Below are 23426 nucleotides of genomic sequence, written 5' to 3'. Positions count from 1 at the left end.
GGTCTAAAATGCCCCAAAATACTTAAATTTGTACAAAACTACTCTCCATCCACCTATCGGCCTTAAAATACTCTTGGTGTTCACCTTTCGGCTCAAAAATACCCTAGATGTTAATCCTTTAATTCATTGTTGCCATATTTTAAATAGCTCGAGTGAAATATTTATTTCTTCTTTTGCTTAATGTGATTGGTCCATTTGTTTTTTTTATAAAATCACTTATGATTCACATTTTGACCCGATACACTTGAAAATACTATTGAAAAAGTTTTTTCATCATATTTTTATTAGCTTATTTTAAATCAACCTCAATATATTATAAGGTAACTCAACTCATAAATGGGGATTCAACAAAAATCCATACTTACCCCGACCGATTGTCCATTTAAAATATTATTATTTTCATTAATATAAAATTTTCTCTCAATTATCCAAATGTCTTGTTCATATTCTCTCTTTTCTTTTTTGATCTCTTATTCTTAAATAGGATATCGAGTACTCAAGCTTGAAATGAACTCATATATTTATATTCTTTTAATTTGAACTTGAATGGTGTTTAGTATAATTCATTACTTTATTTATTTATTTGTTTTCTGAATAGAAATAAACTAAAAAAAATGAAATAACACAGTTACCATCTAGTGAGAAATACGTGAAGAAAATTGATTTCAGATATCTCCATAATGGTATATAGAACTATGCTGATTGAATTTCATGCTCTAGATTATTATAAATGCATGTAAATACCTCTAACTCTAAATATTAAATTAACTAACTGAATTGAAATTTAAAGACAAAGGAGATATAAAAAATTATCAATAATTGATCAAACATGATGAATAAATATATTTCTCGACAAAACTTGTAAACAAAGAAATATAGATATGTACTTTTATAAACTTGTCAATTTAGCCCAAACCTTTAAATTTGCTATCTAATTTTAAATCATCCTATGGAATGTAAGGTGCGCATAGACCTTACCTAAATTCATAAGACCCTCAACTTGAGTCGAATATGGCTGTCACGACCAAACCCACCAAGCCGTGTTGTTTCACACACTAACACCTAAGTAGGATAAGTCTAATATCTCAAAAGTCTAAAGATGCGGAAAATTTGATAAAATAAAGATTATTACCAAAAACTTGACTTTGATTATTAACCTTTTTGTACATGATAACATTAGAACATGTAAAGTAATTTTAACAACTCAAAGAGATCTAGTCTAAATAGGTACAAAAGCTAGTAAGATTAAAATGGGACAAAATAAACAAAAGATACATATCTCACCATGTAGAAGGAAGAATAGAAGTTGCTGGAGAATTTCTTCGTCTTCACCTAATGAACGTCACAAATCCTGCGTCCAAACTATGTCGTAAAGACATAACAAGAGTAGTATTAGTACAAAACACGTACTGGTAGGCATCATCGATCAAACCGTCATCCACCACATAACATAAGAAATCAAGTAATAAGATCATGAATTAGACCACTCTCTTCTAAACTTTTACCCTTTCTTAGAACTCTCTAATTACTAACCTCCTTAATTAAGTTATTCTCCTGTTTCATGATCATATCCTAAAAATGTTAACCTTTAATGATCCCCAAGGTTCACCCACGAGAACTTCAATTAACCACACATTTCTCACTCTTACTTTCTCGTCACCTTACTAAATTGTGATCACACAGTACATGACCATGAGTTCTTCACTACTATCCTCAATCTTTTCCCCCAAGGGGAATCCCACCAAACCTGACTTACTCATTAACGCTATACCTAATTTCCTTTTATAATTATAAAAAAACAAATAACCCAAGATATCTATTACTCGTCACTTGAGCCCTCTGCCTCTCCACTATACCCACGAGTTCGCTCAACACAACCAAAAATAAGCCATCACAAAATATATATCCAGTAAGGGCAAGATATATGATTCCACACAACCATAACATCAAAATGAAAAATAGAACATCTAAAATAACCTCGAAATGAATAAAAACAACGTATTTCACCATTCTTAATTAGCATTATTATCTCATAAAGTTGGCCCTCTCATAGTGTAATACCTCAAAAATGACCTAGGTAAATCTAGAGCATAACATCGTTGTCGGATGTTTTAATGTCCTAAATGGGTCTATAATGTTGTATTGAGGTATTTTATAGAGTTTTAGATGATTTGGAAGTGAAACATCAAGGGAAGACCAAGACGTTTGATGACTAAGTTACCTATGTGTCTCAAAGGTGGTTATGTTCCTATATGTGTGTTTCATGAGTTATAGAGGTCCTTATATGAGTTATTGTATTGTTTACAGATAGTGTTTAAAGTTTCGTGAAGTGAGTTCAAACGTCCAAAAACGTCCATGACATTTGAAAGGTTTGCCTTGAAACGACCTTGTGTGTTTTTGTATGTTTCGTTGAGTTTTACGTGTTCATTTTGGATGAAATTTATATGGGAAGTCCTAAAGTCATACACAAACATATTCGGGTTGGAACTGTTGTGCCAAACATCTCCACGCACCATGCAAGGGTCCTTGAGCAAGGAACAAACCTAAGAGCCAAGACTGCCCAAAACACTCTCAAACGACGGAAGCAGTAGACGGCATGTTAGCCAGTCGACGCCCCGTAGATGGATGTCTTGGGTCAGTAATTAATCGGGGGAGATAAAAAAGCCAAGGAAAATCCTTAGTCTCAAACCACGGACAACAGGACGGTTCGTTAGTTGGGAAACAACCAGTCGTTTGGGAAGAGTCTATGAGCTGTGTTCCTATGCAATTCACTGTAAAAAAAACGGGTGAAATAGTATTTTCACCCCACGTAAAAATAAGAGAAAGGTAAGTTACTAAGGGGTATTTTAGGTATTTTAAGTGGGTTTATAAGTCCTAAATTCTTAGTAGAATTCATTCTTCAAAATCAAAACCAAAAAATATCCTAGAAATTCTCTGGAACTCAATTGGAGCAAAAACTCAAGGAAGAGCTTGGATTGGAGAATTGAGTGGAGATTCTTCATCAAATTGGTGGATTAACATAAGTGAGTTATGGTTTTTCATCCTTGAAACTCTATTCATCCAGGATCCCAACATTCAAAGAGTTTTTTTATGGTTTTCAAAGATGAATTTGTCCAATTTCATGATCTATCCATGAGTTCTAGCATTAAATGTTTTAAAACATTGTATATTCATTGAATTGTTGTTAATTTTATGATTTAACTAAATTAACCTATGAATACATGTAATTGATTAACCCTAGTTTTATATTACTTTATGGGTTAAGTGATATTGTCTTAATGCTTATGAATTATAATGTAGTTTCGATGGGCTATTGAACGATGTGAGAATTGTATTCAATTGATGTCTTATTGGTATTAGATTGATAAATCTATATTTAATTGATGTAGATTCATTGAGTATTATAGTTTTTGTATTGAATTGATGTTCATGGCCTTGAGCAAGGGCCTTATGATATTAAATTGGATGATTTAGTTGTGGATTGAAGTGGTGAAAATGGATAAGTGATACGCTCCTGATTCACTTTATTTTATGTTAATTAGACTTAAATTATGTTATGATTGGTATGGTCCACTTATGGTGGCAGTGCTATGTACTTTACTTGAAATTGATGTGGCCTTGTCGACGTTACCTTATGTAATATGATGATCATGGCCTTGTTGCCACTACTTGAAGTACTATGATGATATTTGTAATTGATTTATATGAACTATGAACATACCGCTCTATATGTGATTAATGTGAAAGTATCTGTTCTTCTATTGATATTAGGGATCATGGTAGACTAAGAATATGTCATTAAGTGAGTAGTCTTAGATTTGATGCATGATTATACTTACTTTACTATATAAGTTTATGATGGTTATATTGATGATTTTATAGTAATGTATAGGATGACATAAAGATGATAATGGTCATTCAGAAGTGCTTCAAATAATGATATGATATATGTAATAAGTAAAGGATGTTGTGTCTTGTTCTGGTAGACCTGTGTCTCTTACTTGATACATGTATGAATGATATGTGAATATGAGATGTCTTGACTAGGTAATTTTACAACACCCTTGCCATGTATGAATGAATTATATGTGAGACCTTAGATGATGTTAAAAAGGTCATGTACATGGAACCTTAAACATAGGTGTAAGGTTATGAACTTTGAAGTCGAGAGTCGTAATGGTATCCTTCGTGTATTTAATGATGGACTTAAGGTTAATTGGATGGAACAACATCATATTATCCTTCAGAAAGTCGTGATGAGCTATCTTTGTCACCATTTTAAAGTAGCCATAGAGGACCTCTTTGATAGGTTAAATGTGATTGGGTTATGAACTTGATATGGAACCCCTTTGTATGAACCTTTAATGTGAATGACTCTTTGAGAACACAAGCTATTCCCTAGTGATTATGTTATGGGAAGTAGCTCTACTTGAGAATGAGACTAGAGTACAATGTAGCTCTACTTGAGAATGAGACTAGAGTACAATGTAGCTCTACTTGAGAATGAGACTAGAGTACATAAAAGCTCTTCATATTCCCAAACCATGAACCTACATGGGATATGTCCAAGTTCTACTATAGGCAATTAGAATACCCTCATTGGAGTAGGTTAGAACTCCGGATTTTATTCTTTTCTATCATGTTCTATGTTGGTTATAGCCTATTCTCATCATGTGGGATACTTACTAGCATTAGAGAAGTTCTATGAAGTTTAGGTGGTGGAATGGGATTCTATCTAGATATTGCACAATAGGCTTTGAAGATGTTAGTTATAGTCCCTAGGTCTTCTCCAAGATCATTGATTGAATATCCTTATGTGAAGAATGAGTCTTAAATGAAGTAATGAATGTAATGACTTAAGTAAAAGAAGCATTTTAAATTAAGAAGTACTTATACAAAGTAGGGTTGTCTAGTTAAGGTGTGAAGAGGGCATAGGAATGGTCACTTCGTATCTTACCTAGATAAGTCCTTAGAATGAATCTAGATATGAAAGTTGGTTGAGTATGTAGACATGATCCAAACTTAGGAAGCCTTAAGGATTATTTAGGTAATATTATAGAGGTCAATCATTGACGTTATCTTCTTGAATTACTTAAGTAAGTTTTTGGATAACCTTTGGAATGGAGAATGTCATATTATATGTATGCTATTGTATTAAGTGAGAATGATTCCATCTTTGGTAGTCTATAGAATCTCTTAAGTATGTGTTTGTAAGGGATTCTATGGGCGGTCACTTCAAAAGTCACTCAAGGGAACCTTAGAATCACCTTTGGTAGGAGGATCTCATGGTCATGTGGTTGATGTATTGTAAGTGTATATATCTCCTTATAGGTGGTCATAAGGATCATTTAGGTGTTCCTACATAGGGTGTATGGGCGGTCTTTCTTTTTCTTACTTATGTGAGTCTTAGGATAACATTTAGTGAGGGAAAGACATGTTATAAGGTGTCTATGGTGAAGCTAAGAAGTTTCACTGCACATTGAAGTTCCTTCACTGTAACAGTGATATAGTTCACTGTAAAGTTTCCTTAAAAATGTCCTAAATTGATTAAGTGATTTCTGATGTGTTTCTGAGTTGTTAAATGTTATTCTTATTATTATATGATGATATTTACATCAAAAGATGCATATTTCCAATAATGTCCATTTTCATGATTTTTATGTATTATGTCATACTTAGTACATGTGTTTGTACTAATTCCATGATTTTATCTATCTCTATAGTTATTCATAGGTGAAGGTGCTTTTGGAGAGCTAAGCTTTGATTAGATATTGTTCAAGCAAGTTGAAGTATGTCCTCATTTGACTCAAGGGCATAGATGTCTTTTATTTCCTTTATCAAAATATTGTAATAGACTTAGTTGTACTGTATTTCTATTATGTATGGGTCGGGTCCCAAAGTATTCTTATGTGTAAGATTTGATGAAATGAGATTTAGTATTTCCTATGAGTTTATATGAAGGATATTTTAAAGACTATGCAATTGTTTGTGAAAAGTTTTAATTCCGCACTACTTTTCATATGTTTATATGCAATGAACTATATTGAAGGTTTGTATAAGAACTCCGAGATGTCAAGTACGCTGGTTGAACTCCAAAAGTGTCATATCTTCTAGGGTGTGGTTTCGGGATGTCACAAGCTTGGTATTAGAGCAGAGGTTATGAATGTGGTCTTAGGAATCCAAAAGTCTCATCAAGTCACGTCTAGTAGAGTATTGAACATCGGTGTGAGTTGCGACACATTTATGCGCCAGAGGCTATAGGACGAGAGAGTTTCCCTTCTTTTCTTCTCCTATGTCATTCCATATAGTAAAAGTTATGAGTACTCTTTTCCTATGGTTTTCCTTGTGTTTATAAGAAGATGAATACTAAAGGGATTGCCGCTAGAGGGTTTGAAGAAGGAAGGGTGGAAGAGCAAGTTCCTCCTGAAGTTAAGCAAGTTGAGCACGTTCCTCAAGTTGCTCAAGGTGACCAAGTCCGTATTGTGGGGTGCGATACTGAGGTTATGGGGGTTCCCCTCGGACATGACCAATGGAGAGATTAGAGAGGCTTTAATTACTTTAGCCTGAGATTTGACTATTCATGTGAATATGGGTCTTGAACCTAGGGTGAATGTTGTGGAGAGAAATATGATATCTTGATTGAGAGACTTTGTGAGGATGAATCCTCTTGTATTTCTTGGATCTAAGATGGGAGAGGATCCCCAAGAGTTTATATGGTGTGTACAAGGTGTTGAGTTCCATGGGGTGACTTCTAAGGAGAATGTGGAGTTGGATTCTTATCAATTGAGGGAGGTTTATCAAGTGTGGTACACTCAATGGAAAGACAATAGGCCAATTAAGTCGGGACCCATAGAGTGGTAGGAGTTCAAAAGGGCTTTCTTAGGGAAGTACTTTCTCCATGTGAGGAGGAAGGTGAAGATTGGGAGGTTCGTTGACCTTAGTCAAGGTAAGGGGAATGTGGAAGAACTCAAAATTATGAGAAGCATGAGGATTTTGAAGATGAGAACGAGAGATTTGAAGAAGGGTAAAGTCAATAAGGTCAACCTAGTTTTAAGAAGAGAGCCCAAAATTAAGATGGAGCTAGTGCTTCAAGTGAAAAGCTTGGGATAGGTAGTGGTTCTCAAATTATTAAGCCTACTTGTTCTACTTGTATGAAGAGGCACTATAGGAAGTGTCTAGTTGGTACCTGTAATTGCTTTAATTGTGGTAGAAAGGGCATAAAAGGAGAGATTGTCTGATTTTTGCGACTAAGAGGAAGGAAGGCCAAGCAAGTTCCTCCAAAAACTTTGGGGGATGATGATGGTAAGTTCTTGTATTTCTTTCTTTTAGTTTTATGAGTTCCTTCTAAGTGGCGGAGTATGGTGAGTAAATGAGTTTTGATTGATTGTCTCATCTCTTCTATTCAACTCAATCTTGAGAGTAAAAAGTCATAGAAGTATTTTGCATGTGCATTGTATTTAGGGGTCTTCTTGAAATTGAATTTTATTGATTCCTTGCGTTGTATATTTCATGAAGTTATGATTATGTTTAAAATGTGTTTAAATGGTTTTATCTTGCATATTAGCATGTTTTTATCATGAATTTCCTAAAAGTTGCATTTTTGAAAAAAACTTCCATAAATCACTGTAAGGGTTGCCTACTCGCTGCGAGGATTTTCAAAATTTGAATAATTCATTCTTTGCTAAAAACTTATTGTAATTCTATTAGAACTGATGCATATGATCATCATAATTAATATAAATTGAGGTTTTGTTATTTGGAATGAAGGGTGTGAGTTTTATCGCATGATGAGTTGTAGAAATTATTCTAGTTTCTTGTTGTGTTGTGATGCTCTTAATTATGTGAAATTGATGTTTCTTTTTTATGTTTGTTTTGTATGAGATGTTATATGGTATTTTCATGAGATGCTCAGTTAAATCTATACTCTTGGATGTGTTCGGAGAGTGGCAAGTGTCATTCAAAGATGAATGTTGTCCAAGTGGGGGAGATGGTAATACCTCGAAAATGACCTAGGTGAAGCTAGAGCCTAACATGGTAGTAATGATGGTATAAGGTCCTAAATTTTATAGAATGTGGTATTGTGTAAGTGTCTAAGAGTTTTAGGTGATTTGGAAATGAAACGTCAAGGGATGACGAAGACGTTCGACGACTAAATAATCTATGTGTCTCATATATAGTTATGTGCCTATATGTGTATTTCATGAGTTAATGATCCCCTTATATGAATTATTATAGTTTTTGTAGGCAGTGTGTCAAGTATCTTGAAGTTTGGAGGTCAAACATCCAAGAACATCCATGACGTTCGAAAGGTTTGTCTTGAAACAACCTTGTGTGTCTGCATATTTTGTTGAGTTTTACGTGTTTATTTTTGATAAAATTTATTTGGGAGTTTCTAAACTCGTATACTAAAATATTCGAGTTGGAAATGTCCGGGCAAACATCACTGAGGACGATGTAAGGGTCGTTTGAGGAAGGACCTAACGCAAGATCCAAGACATCCCAAAATAGTCCCAAACGACGGAGGCGGTAGAAGGCTCGTCGAACACTAGACTCCCCCTCGATAGGTGTCGTGGGTCAGGACCTAGGTGTTGGATAAGGCCAAGCCAAGGACCAGCCTCAGTGCCAAACCAAGGACCAACAGGAGGGTCCGTTGGTTGGGAAACGGCCAGTCGTTTAGCAACCGTTTGTGAGTTGTGTTCCTGCACAGTTCACTGTAAGTGAAATGGTAATTTCACCCCACATTCAGAGATAAAGGGGTTAGTTATGGGTATTCTAGGTATTTTAAGTGGGTTTATAAGTCCTAAACGCTTAGAAGAATTCATTCTACAAAATCAAAACCCAAAAATATCCTAGAAATTCTCTAGAACTTCATTGGAGCTAAAACTCAAGGAAGATCTTGGATTGGAGAATTAGTGGAGATTCTTTATCAAATTTGTGGATTAACATTGGTGAGGTATGATTTTTGATCCTTGAATCTTTATTCATCAAGGATCCCGACATTTAATGAGTTTTCTAAAGTTTTCAAAGATGAACTTATCCAATTTCATGATCTATCCATGGGTTCTTGTATTAAAGGTTTTAAAGCATTGTATATTGATTTAATTATTTTTAATTATATTATTTTAACTAAATCAAACTATTATGCAATGTAATTGATGAACCCTAGTTTTATATTACTTTATTGGTTAAGTGATATTGTCTTAATGCTTATGAATTCTAGTGTAGTTTTCTATGGGTTATTATATGATTTAAGAATTGTATTCAATTAAATGTCTAATTGGTCTTATATTTATATATCTATATTGAATTAACCTATATTAACTGTGTATTATAGTTTGTGTATTGAATTGATGTTCATGGCTATGGTTAAGGGCCTTATGGTAATGAATTAGATGATTTAGCAATGGCTTAAAGTGGTGAGAATGGACTGGTGGTACTCTTACCTAATTCTCTTTATTTTATGTTAATTAGACTTCAATTATGTTTTTATTTGTATGATCCACTTATGGTGGCAGTTTTATGTTCTTTACTTGAAATTGATGTGGCCTTGTCGACGTTACTTTTTGTAATATGATGATCATGGCCTTGTCGGTACTACTTGAAGGTGTATATTGATTAGTAAAGTTGATTTATGTGAAGTATGAGCATATCTATATACATTGATTAATGTGAAAGTATGTGTTCTTCTATTGATTTTGGGTGATCATGTTAGACTATGACTATGTCATTAGGTGAGTAGTCTTAGAGTTGATGCATCGTTATCCTTAAATGACTAATATGATAAAATATATTGATGATGTTATAGTAATGTATTCGATGACATAAATATATCAAAGGTCATTCCCTATTGCTTCAAAGAATTATATGTTATATATAATAAGTAAAGGATGTTGTGTCTTTGTTTTGGTAGACTTATCCTTGTACTTGATACATGTATGAATGATATGTGAATATGAGATGTATTGACTAGGTAAACTTAGTTCACCCTTTTCATGTATGAATGAATGATATGTGAGACCTTAAAAGATGTTAATAAGGTCATGTATGTGAAACCTTAAACCTAGTGATAAGGTTATGAACTTTTAAGCGAGATCCATAATGGTATACTTCAGGTAATGAATGATGGACTTAGGGTTGATTGGATAGAACAACATCATATCATCCTTAGGAAATTTCTTATGATCTATCTTTGTCTCCACTGCAAGGTAGCCCTAGAGGACCTCTTTGGTAGGGTAGATGTGATCGAGTTATGAACTTGATATGGAACCCCTTTGTATGAACGTTTAATGTGAATGAACCTAAAAGAACAAAAGCTAGCACAGAGTGAGTATGTTATGGAAAGTAGCTCTACTTGAGAATGAGACTAGAGTACAATGTAGCTCTTCTTGAGAATGAGAATAGATTACATAAAAGCCCTTCATATTTTTGAACCATGTGGCTACATGTGTTCTGTCCAAGTTCTACCATTGGAAAGTAGAACACCTCATCGGTGAAGGTTAGAACTCCAAATTCCATGTTTAGATATCATAGTCTATCTCGGTTATTTACTATTCGCATCATGTGGGATACCTAGTAGCATAAGAGAACTTTTATGATGTTTAGGGGATGGTATGGGATACTATCTAGACATTGCACAATAGGCTTCGAAGGTGTTAGTTAAAGTCCCTAGGTCTTCTCCAAGACCATTATTTGAATGTCCTTTTCTGATAAGTGAGTCTTAAATGAACTAATGGATGTAATGAATTAAGTAAAGGAAGTATGTTAAATGAAGAAGTACTTATTTAGAGTACTTAAGGGTATTTTAGTTAATGTGTGAAGGGGTAATAGGAATGGTCACTTCGTATCTTACCTAGATAAGTCTTAGCAATGGCTCTAGTTTGGGAATTTGGTTTACTATGTAGAGATGATCCAAACTTAAGTAATCTTATGATTATTTAGGTAATCTTTAGGAGGTCAATCATGGACGTTATCTCTTGATTTACTTAAGTAAGTCTTTTGATAACTGTTGGAAGGGAGAATAATGTCATATTATATGTATGCTATTGTATTATGTGAGAATGATTCTATCTTAGGTAGTCTATAGGATCTCTTAAGTGTGTGTGTGTAAGGGATTCTATGGGCGGTCGTTTCACAACTCACTCAAGTGAACCTTAGGATCACCTTTGATAGGAGGATCTCATGTACATGTGGTTTATGTATTGTAAGTGTGTATATATCATTATAGGTGGTCTTAAGAGTCATTTAGGTGTGCCTAGAGATGGTGTATGATCCATCACTCTTTGTCTTGCTTAAGTGAGTCTTAGGATAGGTTTTAGTGAGGGAAAGGCATTCTATGAAGTATCTATGGTGAAGCTAAGAAACCTCACTCTACGGTGAAGGAACTTCACTGTAACAGTGATATAGTTCAGTGTATGGTTTATTGAAGAATGTCCAAAATTGATTAAGTGATTTCCTATGTGTTTCTAAGTTTTTTAATGTTGGTCTTATGATTATATTATTATATTCAAATCAAAAGATGCATATTTCCAATAAATGTCTGTTTTCATGATATTTATGCATTATGTCATACTTAGAACATGTGTGTGTACTAATTCCATCATTTATTGTATCTCTAAAGTGAGTTAAAGGTGATGTTTCTCCTGGAGGGATAATCTTGGATTAAAAGATCGTTCAAGCATGTTGAAGTGTGTCCTCATTTGACTTGAGGAAATAGATGTCTTTCATTTCATTTATCGAAGTATTGTAATAGACATTGAAAGATCGTTCAAGTAAGTTGAAGTATGTCCTCATTTGACTCGAGGGCATAGATGTCTTTTATTTACTTTATCAAAGTATTGTAATAGACTTAGTAGTACTATATTTATATTGAGTGTGGGTCGTGTCCCAAAGTATTCTTGTGTCTAAGATTTGATGAAATGAGACTCAATATTTCTTATGAGTTTTATAGGAAGGATATTTTAAAGACTATTCAAATATTTGTGAAATGCTTTACTTCCGCACTACATTTCATATGTTTATATGCGATGAACGATACAGAAAATCTTGTATAAGACCTCCGAGAGGTCGAGTATGCCGTTCTCAATCCGAGAGTGCCATATATTTGAGGGTGTGGTCTTGGGATGTGACACATAGAACCCAAATCAAAACTATTAGTGCACCGGAACGTGGTTCCTAAACCCATAGTTATGCTAGAACATTAAAATCAATCCCGTAGTTATGTAGAAACGTGGAAATCCGATCCAAGGTAGTTATGCTGAAACGTGGCAATGCGATTCAAGTTAGTTATGCCAGACCGTAGCATTCCAATTCATCAACAAACAATAATCACAAACACAGATATACTTTCAAGTTATACAATCAAGAGTGATGGCATGCATAGTCCTTCTTCTATGTCATTACATTTGGAGAGATCAATATTACAACATTCACATAAATATGTGAATCATAATGAAGCAAAAACAAACACATATCACAGAACCATAAAAATCACAATCATCACCTACATTGGTTCATCGTCGCACACCTTATGCAACCCTAATTCAACCATACTCAACCCTAATTAATCATCTAAGGCTTATTCTAGGGTTTTAAATCATAAATCTTTTGGTGCATGAATACAAAAGCATAATCCCATTATTGATTCATATATATTATGTTGTGAAAACAAATTTAAATTACTCAATTCATAAAGCCTAGCATACCTTTGCGCCAAGAAGTTTCACAGAGTTATCGACTTTGATTCCTCTTTTTTAGGCTTTGTGACGGTGAATTCGTCCAAGAATTTGCAAGACATCACCATCCTAATTCTAGAAATTCCCTTCGCCTTGCTTCCCAAGATTAGAGAAGCTTCTGTAAGGTTTCCATGGTATTTTATAATTTATTGAGGTATTTAAGGAAGATGAAGAAAATAAGATTTCTCGCAATTTACATTTTGTCTCCCTGATCCCGCTCTGGCGTACCCGCCCCAATGGCATATTGACTCGATATGGCGGGACAATGGCCTAAATATCCCAAAATTTTTGTTTCTCCTAATAAATGACGATTCGGGTCATTACAATATATACAAATTTACCCCTCATTCTCCCTAAATGACTAGTGAATGAGACATCACACGTATCATCTTGATTTACTTCTAAATTATATACTTGGGCCACTAAGGAACTATGCCGAATGACGAAGAATTACTACACTAGAGGACTAAGTGAAGAATAAGGGAACATAAGAAAAAACGAGGAACATTTTAAATTTCTCAGTCCGACCCTCTAGAGCGGGAGCACTATCGCTAGAACGAGGCCGCTGTAGCGAGATACCAGCTACCAAAGTTGGAGATCGTGAACACTATAGAGGGAAAATGTTTCATTTTCCCCATTTACCTTCTAATTCCCTAAAACACTCCAAATAAAGCTGATTTGTGTAGTTATTTTTGAATTTGGACTAGGTTGATATTTTGTTATAATATGTGTAGCATTGGCACTTCCCTTATGTCCACAACACTCCCACAATGCCCTTGGCGTAAGTATTTTGTAAGACTATGGTTACATTTGTACAAAATGGGCATGGATATTGAAGAGTATTCATAGTATAAACTTGAATTTGGATATTATTTAGGGGTTATTTTGCTAAAATACTCATCTATTTATGTTCTAGGGTAGTTAAATAACCTCGATCCGCTGAAATTCTATTGAAATAAGGGTTTTAGGAAAAAGAGATGCCACTATCGCGTCTAAAGTTTGTCCCAGATAAAGGTCGCTCTAGCGGCCTTCATCCCGCTATGGAAAATTCTGTAATCCCGCCACTGCGAGATTATAGTGTCTTTGGCGAGATTCGCCTGGCAGTGGTATTATCCTTGACATCCAAAATTTTCTTTACTAATTGTTATCCTTACCCCAACTATATTTTCGCTTTCTAATCTGTATTTGACTATTCCAGGAATTCTAAATGGCTGGACAACACGACAAATGCATGCCTTTTATCAAGTTTCATGATGTCTCTACTCGAGATAGTCATCTTGAGTACCATAACATGAATTTCGGTTTCGAGAGGGGCTTCATGTTGCACCGAGTAGAGGAGAAGGATCCCGCTCTTTATGCTCACCTGGTAGAGTTTGGGTGAGTTCCATGGACCAAGGCTCCCCCTACCAATCGAGCAAACTGGTCACAGGAGTTCTATTCTATATTTCTTACCATCCGCTGGGATGACCCTTACCACTATCATCCGGGTCTAGGGAGTTGACATCACTTTGAATGTCGCGATTGTTAACGAGGAAATAGAGGTACAAGAGCTCCTAAACCATGAGTTCAAGACTATTCTATGGGAGATGGACCTAAAGTGCTTGATGGATACACTAATTGAGACTATACATCAAGACTAGGTCTACTACACTACTCCGAACGGAATCAATAGTACTGATTAGTCATATGATGTTAAGAGTTTGCTCCATTTGGTTACTAGAAGGATCAGACTACCAGGCAACCACACGGACATGACCTTTTTTTGGGCTTTGGTGGTTGTATGTTCCATATATGGAATACAACTGAACGTGGGGGAACAAATTATCTGGAGTGGAAGATATTCTACCGAGTCAATAAGAAGGTTTCTTCCTACCGTGAATTATCACTTCCCTATGCAAGCGGGTGGGAGTTGTTATTCGAGGAAGACAACATACTTCCTATGCATCTCTCTCCTCACCCTCTTTTGTTCACGTCTTTTTATACCTCCACGTGTAATAGAAGGAGGACGGTCAGGGCTAGTAGCTTTAAGGTAGCTGTGGATTTAGACGTTTAGGACCCACTCTCAGTTGCACGAGTCGAGGAGGATTTTTTCATGACCTGAGTATACACCCTTGATGTGGTCAGCATTCAAGAACCATGATAGTCCCTAAGAGATCCCTGATCCTAGCTGAATACAAGCGGAAGACTAACTTAAGCATTCAAAATCTTAAAACACAATAAAATTCATGAAACTAAAAAACAAAACTTTATCTCAGAAGAAAAACTATAAATAAAAATAAAATATTCAACTCTACATAAAACAAACAATTTAAGTCTTAAAAACATTTAAAACAAATGAATAATACATACTTCTCAACTATATTAACCATCTATGAAGCCTATTAATTGATAAAAATGGAATTCTGGACAAGACCCACGACATCCGAACAACTAAGTTAACTGAAATGTCAATGAAATACTACGGAAGCAAGGAATCTCATCCTAGATAACTCAAAATCTCGGATGTATCAATGAAGCTCATGTTGAAGATCTTGAATACATGTGTCTAAATCATATGAAGATTCAGGCCAAATGGCTTATTACGTGGAATTTACGAGTATGTAAAGGGAATTCTAAATTATAACATAAGCTTGAATTTGATAAAATTGAACCATACTTGCCTTTTTTTAAACTTACTCAACTCAAGGATAAGAGACTCAACTCAAAGATTATATACTCAACTCAAAGATCTGATACTTAACTCTTGGTACCAAACTTTAGATACTCAACTCAATATAAAGAAACATGCACATAAAAAATATGGAAAAATTAATAAAACAGTAAAAGCAACTTTTTCGTTCAAGAAAATACAACAACAAACTCACTAATTATATAATAAAGTAATATAGTTTTTGGTGGGAGATTCTCTAACTGACAACCACCACTATGAGCCTAAGTGGTGATACAACACATTAGCTTACGCTGCCAAGAACCATCATATACCTTGCCAGCAATATAATACTTAACTTAACTTAGTGGATCCACTATTCTATGCTAAAAACATCTTAAACAGTCATCTAGAAAGTATGATGCTTTACTATCCACGATGGCTAGATGGTTTATAGAGACGTTGAATTATCTGACCTCAAACATGTTCACATATCAATGCTCAATACTACTCCAAAATATACTTCAGATAATTAGTTTGTAAAAAAAAACTCTCTTTGGTTTGAAATAATTATTCAAAACTTAACTAAAATGCTCTCTTAGAAATCATTGTTTCCTCTTTAAAGAAAAACTAGCCCAAAGGCTCTTTTGGAAATCTCAGTTTCTTATCTTGTTTAAAATTCTTTTGGAAATATCAGTTTCCTCTCACCTCAAATATGAAAACATTTACTCTTTCGAATAGTTAGTTTCATATATCATTTCAAATAAAATGAAATTTACTCAACTCAAAGCGTAAATCTTAAAACAATGTTAAAACATTTGTAAAAGACTTATTGAAATATGGTTCATGCCAAATTAAAGTCGTGAATGACTCCATGTATATATATATATATATATATATATATATATATATATATATATATATATATATATACTTGGAACTCAAGAAATTCAATGATACTTCTCATTCAAGAATGCTCATCTCAGAGGGTTCATGTAAAATTATGAGAATGAACTACTCAACTCAAGAACTCAAAGGTACTTCTCATCTCAAGGTTGTTCGACTTATAGTATTCATGTAGAAATATTGGAATGAACAATTCAACTCAAGCACTTCATGTGTAACATTTATTATTTCCATGATTATAAATATAATCTCATATGTATTAGAAACTCATTACTCAAGACTTAGAACTTGAATACACTATACCTCTCAAAGGTACTCAGCCGATGGAGTTCATGCAGAAACTATGAGCATGAATGACTCAATTGGAAGGTATAAATCACTACATTCAACTCATGTATACAAATCTTCTCATTCTTTTACTTCCTCAAAAATTTTCTCAAATCGATAGTTGATTTCAAACGATTCACAAAAGAACTCAAAAACTTTCTTGAACTTTATTCTTAACTCTCTCTTGAATGTTAATTATGAATTAAAGAGTTATGGTCCATAGTATAAATGATATCGTGATGACATTGTAGACTCATGAAAACATTCTCCTCCCTCTCATGCTCACTTACATGAATCTTGAAACAAGTTACTAGAAGTTGTAGAAGGCTCCTCAAAAGGACTTAAAGAGATTCTATCAAAACATTCGGAAGAACTCTCAAAAATTAATCTCAACTTTATATTGAATTTGAACTATTAACATAAGGTTATGATTCATGTTATGAATGATTTATAAGTTTTTAGAATTAGTTTAAAGAATTTAGAATCAAAAGCAGTGAAGAGACACTTCAAATGATCTCAAACAGGACAAACGACAAAAAATATTGGGGGTAGACGATCTTCGTGCATTCCGGGCGAGGGGCGCCAACCCCTAACATCAGATAATTCATTTAAACTCACTGAATGGGCTCCAACCCAGACCCTTGGGTGTTGCTGAGGTGCACCGCCCCAGCCTTTCCCCGGGACAAATTTCGACGAATTTTGCTTCTCATTTTCTAATCCTAAATTCCTTTTAATCAGTTTCTTTTCTCAAGTTTTCCTCACATTAAATTACTCAACCTAAGTACACACTAATACACACAAAATAAAACACAAAACAACCACTCTCATCTCAGGAGATCATCAAAACCCCAGCAAACAACATCTAGAAAGAACCTCAAAAACACCGAACAAGAACTTAACTCCTTCAACTTTTTCAGAATGAAATTATGCTGAAAAATGTTTGACCTGTTGATGAAAAAAACCAACAGTATGGAAGATTAAATACCTCATAGGTATTAAAACCATGGTGAAATTCCGTAACAACACACAATAATCTCGACGAACGCTTGATCCTCTCATCTTTTCTCATCTTTTTTCCTCTTTTCTCTTCTTGAACTCTCAACAAAAACCGTAGGAGTACATTGGGATTATAAAACTGAAGCTCATAGGATTATACCCCAAAAATATTATGAAAAGAGAATTAAATCTTATTGGTAAGGAAAATACCAAAATATCCCTCACTATTTTCGGCTAACTTTCCTTAATTGATAACCTATCTTCAAAAGGTCATATCTCACACATACGAACTCAAAACATAGCAACTTAAAGGCGTTGGAAATATAATTCTAAGATATTTCCTAAGGTATTTTGTAAAACACCTAAATCATCACGTGCTAGAAGTTATGTTCGTGTGCAGTTGACCCAAATCTCATACTTAACTTAACTCTCTAAATTTCAGATTTAGTTAGTTCGGTATACTAAGAAATTCTAAATTACTTGTCAAAAACATACTCACTGCGAAGGATGGTTGGAGTCTTAGATCAAAAATTTTCTGGGGTGTTACAAATTTGGAGGTTGTTCAGAAGATATTGGGGAGTGCATATAGGGACATCACTCCACTCTCTCTGAGAACTGCCTTAGAGGTGTATATTCTCCGCTGCCAGTTTTTCCAGGAAGGGTGGAGGGGTATGAAAAGGGATCATGTGATGCGCCGTATGTTGAAGACTATCAAGGCCATCTTTACTTGTGTGGCTCCGGGCAAGAAGATTACCCTGCTGGAGCCGTAAGACTACTTGGAGTTCTCTATGATAAATGAGGCTTGGTCTAGTGTGGATCGCCCAGAGTACTATGACTCCGACATGGAAATTGGCCAGTATGAGAATTCGTGATCTGACTTGTTTATTCTCGTATTTTTGCATGTAATTTTGGATAGACCTTGTTTTTATCTTTTGAAACTTCTTATGTTTTGGTAGAACATAATGCTTGTTTTGTTGTCTAATGCAGCCTTTTGTTTACCCTTGTGGTTTTTATACTCTACTACTTCTGTTGATCAACATCAATAGGTTGGCAAGGATGAACTCGGATATCATTCGTGTCTGAGTATGAAGTTAGGAAAATAACAAGGAGACATGCTGAGGTTTTCCTCACCTAATCCAGCCTAGAGGGAGAGATCCCGCTCTAGCAGGTCCGCCCTGGAAAGAATAATTCCACATTAGCGGCCAAAGCTGAGACAGAACTTCTTCTACAAATTTTCTAGGGTTTTCACATCTCTAAAAATTCTCAAGGTTCCCCAGACTAACAAAACCATTTAAAATAATTCTCCCAACTTGGAAAATCGTTAAATAGTCCGAACAAACATAATGACACGACAACTCTCTCATTTTTGTTGCTTCAACGTTGCTCCCACAAATTTCTAGGATACACCCCGATATTTAGAACTCACATAACTTAAATCAATTGAACAATTACGAAAATCATTTATAGAACACACCATCCATCGTCCCATTCAACAAGATCGACTTTACATTCACCATGATTCAATTAACAAGAAGAACACAAAGCACATACAATTTCTATTTACAAATCATTTACAAGTATAATTTGTTAATAAAGTCATTTACCTTATATGACCATTACTGGTCATCCCTTCCCTTCAAAGCCCCAAAGGCCATATACCAATTGGAACCTTCTTAGTGCTAATTACCTTGCTTGTCGATCCTTCATCGTGATTTCGACATCTGACTCACCCAGTTAAGTTACCAAATGGAATCAGGAGATACCAATTGGACTCAACTCATATCACAAGTTAAACTTCGCACAAAAGGAGAGAAGGAGCGTCATAATTCATAGAACGCTTCCTAGCCTCTTGTAGTATAGATGTGGACGTCAAGACACCAATCAGGAGAAGTCTAGTACACATTTTTCTCTTGTATGGAGATATAAGTAACCTAGGATATAATACCAATTTATCACGACTCAAACCACTGGGACATGCGCGCACCCACTCTAACACCTAAGTGCAAGAACACTCATATCCCAAAAGTTTAAACATGCGAAAAATATGAGAAAATAAAGATAATTACAAAAAATATTACATTTATAAATAGTATTTTCGTACATACTTGCGTTAAAACTTGTAAAGTAATTTTAACTACTCCTATGGATCTAATATAAATAGGTGCAAGAGCAACTAAGAGTACAAGGGGAAAAAATAAATAAAATACACAGCTCCCACCATGCGAAAGGAAGAATAGAAGCTACCAGAGAATTTCTTCGTCTTCACCTAATGAAACATTACCAATCCTGCATCTAGACTATGTTGAAAAGACATATCAAGAGTAGTATCAGTACAAACACACATAGTGGCAAGCATCATCAGTCAACCCGATGCCCACCACATAACATTAGAAATCAAGTAACAAGAACATGAATTAGACCACTCAGTTCACCATCTTTAGCCTTTCTTAGAACACAAATTCTCTAATTACTAACCACTCAATTAACTAACCTCTCGTTTCGTGATCATAGCCTAAACATGCTTACCCTAAGATTCACACGAGCACTTCAACTAACCTCTCATTTATCACTCTTACTTCCTCATCACCTCACTCAATCGTAGTCACATAGTATACCATCACCAGATTCTGACCACTAACCCCAATATTTTTCCCCAAAGTAAAACCCACCTAAGCTCACTTTCTCACGAACGTTACCCCTACTTCCTTTTTGTAATTATAATATCCTAACAACCCAAGCTATAAATTACTCATCAATTGAAACCTTAGCCTCTATACTATACTCACGAGTTCTCTCAACACAACCAAACATAAGAAGTCACAACATATATCCACTAAGTGCAACATATATGATTCCACAAAACCACAACATCAAATGGAGAAATAGAACATATACAATAACCTCTTTATGAAAAGTAAAAATGTATTTCACCATTCCTAGTTATCACCATTGTAAAACGTAGTTGGTCCTCTCATGGAACCCAAACCCAAACTGTTAGTGCACTGGTACGTGGTATCCGATTTCATAGTAATGCCAAAACATGGAAATCAGATCCAATACTTATGTCAAAATATGGCAATTTGATCCAAGTTAGTTATGTAAGAATTTGGCAATTTGATTTATTTTAGTTATGTCGGAATATGACAATTCAATCCATCAACACACCACAATAAAAAACACGAGTATACTTTCAAGTCAAACAATCAAGAGTGATTCATAGAATATGTAATATCAAGCCCCAATTTACTCCAAGGACGCGGACACGAGACCTAGGACCACAGGTGATCCCAAGTTAACCATGCTAGCATGATAATGAGCATACTAAAGAAAATAACTCATGTAGAAGCTAATCAGTAATTTAAAATGAAAAGATGGGGAATAACCAGATTCTATAACTAATATATTTGAAATACTGACGAGTTTAATACAAGGAAGTTATTAACTAAATACTAAGTTGAAACTAAACTACATCTAAAAATAGCCTTTAAAGTGACTACAAACGTTGGGATAGACCCCAACTATGTCTAGCAAAAATTGAAACAAAAGGGCTAAATACTTAAAAGAAACTTATGACTACTATCCTCAGAGAATGAGGACTCACCACTGAATCTGCTAAACAGGAGATTGGAAGTCGATATAAGCATGATCTAGATGTTGAGAACTTTAACCTACATTACGAGAAGATGTAGCGCACGTATCCGTCAGTATTTGAAGGTATTGAGCATGTAGGACAGGGTAAAGTTGAAATAAAACATAACTGAATAAGAATAAAAGAAGGTATAATAATTTGAATATGATATATATTGAATTCTAAGCTAACTAGATTCAATGACAAAATTTATAACATGTTGAGACTGAATACTAACTTATCTTGAAATATGGTAAATGCAAGATAATATGACTGAACTGTTGGAGCTACTAATAATCGATAATAAAACTACATGAGCTAAATATGGAGTCCGATGTATACTCTCCATTGAGAGGACCTAATATACCCTGCTAGAGGTATAAAGACATGTTGGTGTTATCACTAAACAAATGCCCACATAGGGGACTTATAACCTACTTGGCTAATAGTTCTGGGACTAATTAGGTATGTTGAACCCTAGTCCAACTCGGTATTATGCTACTCCCAATGAATAAAGTGAGTGAGACATTATGGCTGAATATTTGTAAATACTGCATAGCTCAAAAGTGAACATGCAAACTGAGAATGCAACAATTCATCTGATAATGATGCATTAATAACTGAGGCATGTATATTTCATGTATATATCAATTAACTGAAATATCTGACCTAGATTGTGTATTCAAGAACTAAAGAAATACGTAGATAGGGTTGTGAAATTCATGCAATAATCTAAGTAATGACGTTGTAATCTGATTTGGAACATATAACTAAATAATTCATGATTTTCTTTTTAAGTTATAGAAAACGTAGGTCTAATCATGATATGAGAATCAAGAAATTGACTGAAAACTAGGGACCTAATGGGTGAAAGAAACCCACTAGTGAAATTCCACATACCTAGTGATGAAATCCACGAAGAATTATTATATTTTTGGGCTGGAATTGAGGGAACTTTTTTGTGTCTTGAATAGGGATCTTTCCCTTTTTCTTCTTTCTTTGTTCTAATTTTCTATCTTTTGATTTAATGATTTGACTTAAGTAAGTTTTAGTTATATTTTTAATCTTTAACTAACTAAAATCTAATCATATAGGGTCAAAACGATGTATCTTAGGGTTTAAATAAAGTGGCAAAAGAGCAAACGACCCCTGAGATAATCGATGTTGTACCAAATGATGAACTGGACTGATGGGCCATCGTTCAATTGGCATTCCATCATTTAGGTCTATAGGTTGGGTTTGTTCGACAAGTCTTAACTAAAATAGGCGTAACTTTTTATTTAGAGGTCTGATTTTAGCTAATTAAGTGGATATGGAAACCTAATTCAATTGTCTGTTATTTCATAGGTCATGGGACACCTAATTTATTTTTTGCTAATAGTTATGATCAGTTATATTGACCCAACAACATTTTCCCCTTAACTGGCTGCTAATTTTCACCTACAGTATGTAAGTCTATGTACGGACTGTACTGGTCAATCGTGGTTTATCTTAGAGGCTGGGTAAATGGGTGTTGATTGACAAACACAGAATATGGACCGTAGTCTGACTTACAAACCATAGGTCTGCCCAAGGATCGAATCTTAGTCAATTTTTTGGGGATACATTATAGGAGAGTTTCAGTAACAAATGATAGATATGTAGTACGGGCCGTAGATCAGACTACGGCCCATCAATAGTGATCGTCGATTGCACCTGCAGATTTCTAAAAAGCTAATTTTTTGTCTGTTTTGGATATAGGGTGTTACACTATTTCCTCTCGGGAACATTCGTCCTCGAATGAAGATTAAACCAGCAAAAATAGAGGCAAAGAGCTAGAATTTCTACTATTAAACATTGAGGACTTATTTTCTGACTTGATTCAGTTCCAAGAACATGCAAGGACGCTAAAAATGCAAGTAAAAACTAAGGGAACATTATTGTAAGGCTTAATTCACGTATGAATCACTGAAAAATTGAAGAGAAACTATTACCTTAAGCTGAAGTGGAATCAAAAGGAAAAAGGTGAGGATAGTTGAATTTTATGGGTGCTTATACTTACCAAGTATCTCCCTCTACGGACTGACTCCTCCACAAAACGTTGAGTGAAGAGACTTCTTTGTTTCTCAATTTTCAAACAGACAGTCAAGAAGCTCAACTAGTACTATAAGACCCCAAAATGACCTAGGTGAAGCTAGAACCTAACATTGTT

This window comes from Solanum lycopersicum, chromosome 12 (assembly GCF_036512215.1).
Source record: "Solanum lycopersicum chromosome 12, SLM_r2.1".
Taxonomy (NCBI): Eukaryota; Viridiplantae; Streptophyta; class Magnoliopsida; order Solanales; family Solanaceae; genus Solanum; species Solanum lycopersicum.
The sequence above is the reverse complement of the archived record's forward strand: the minus strand, read 5'-3'. Positions refer to the sequence as shown.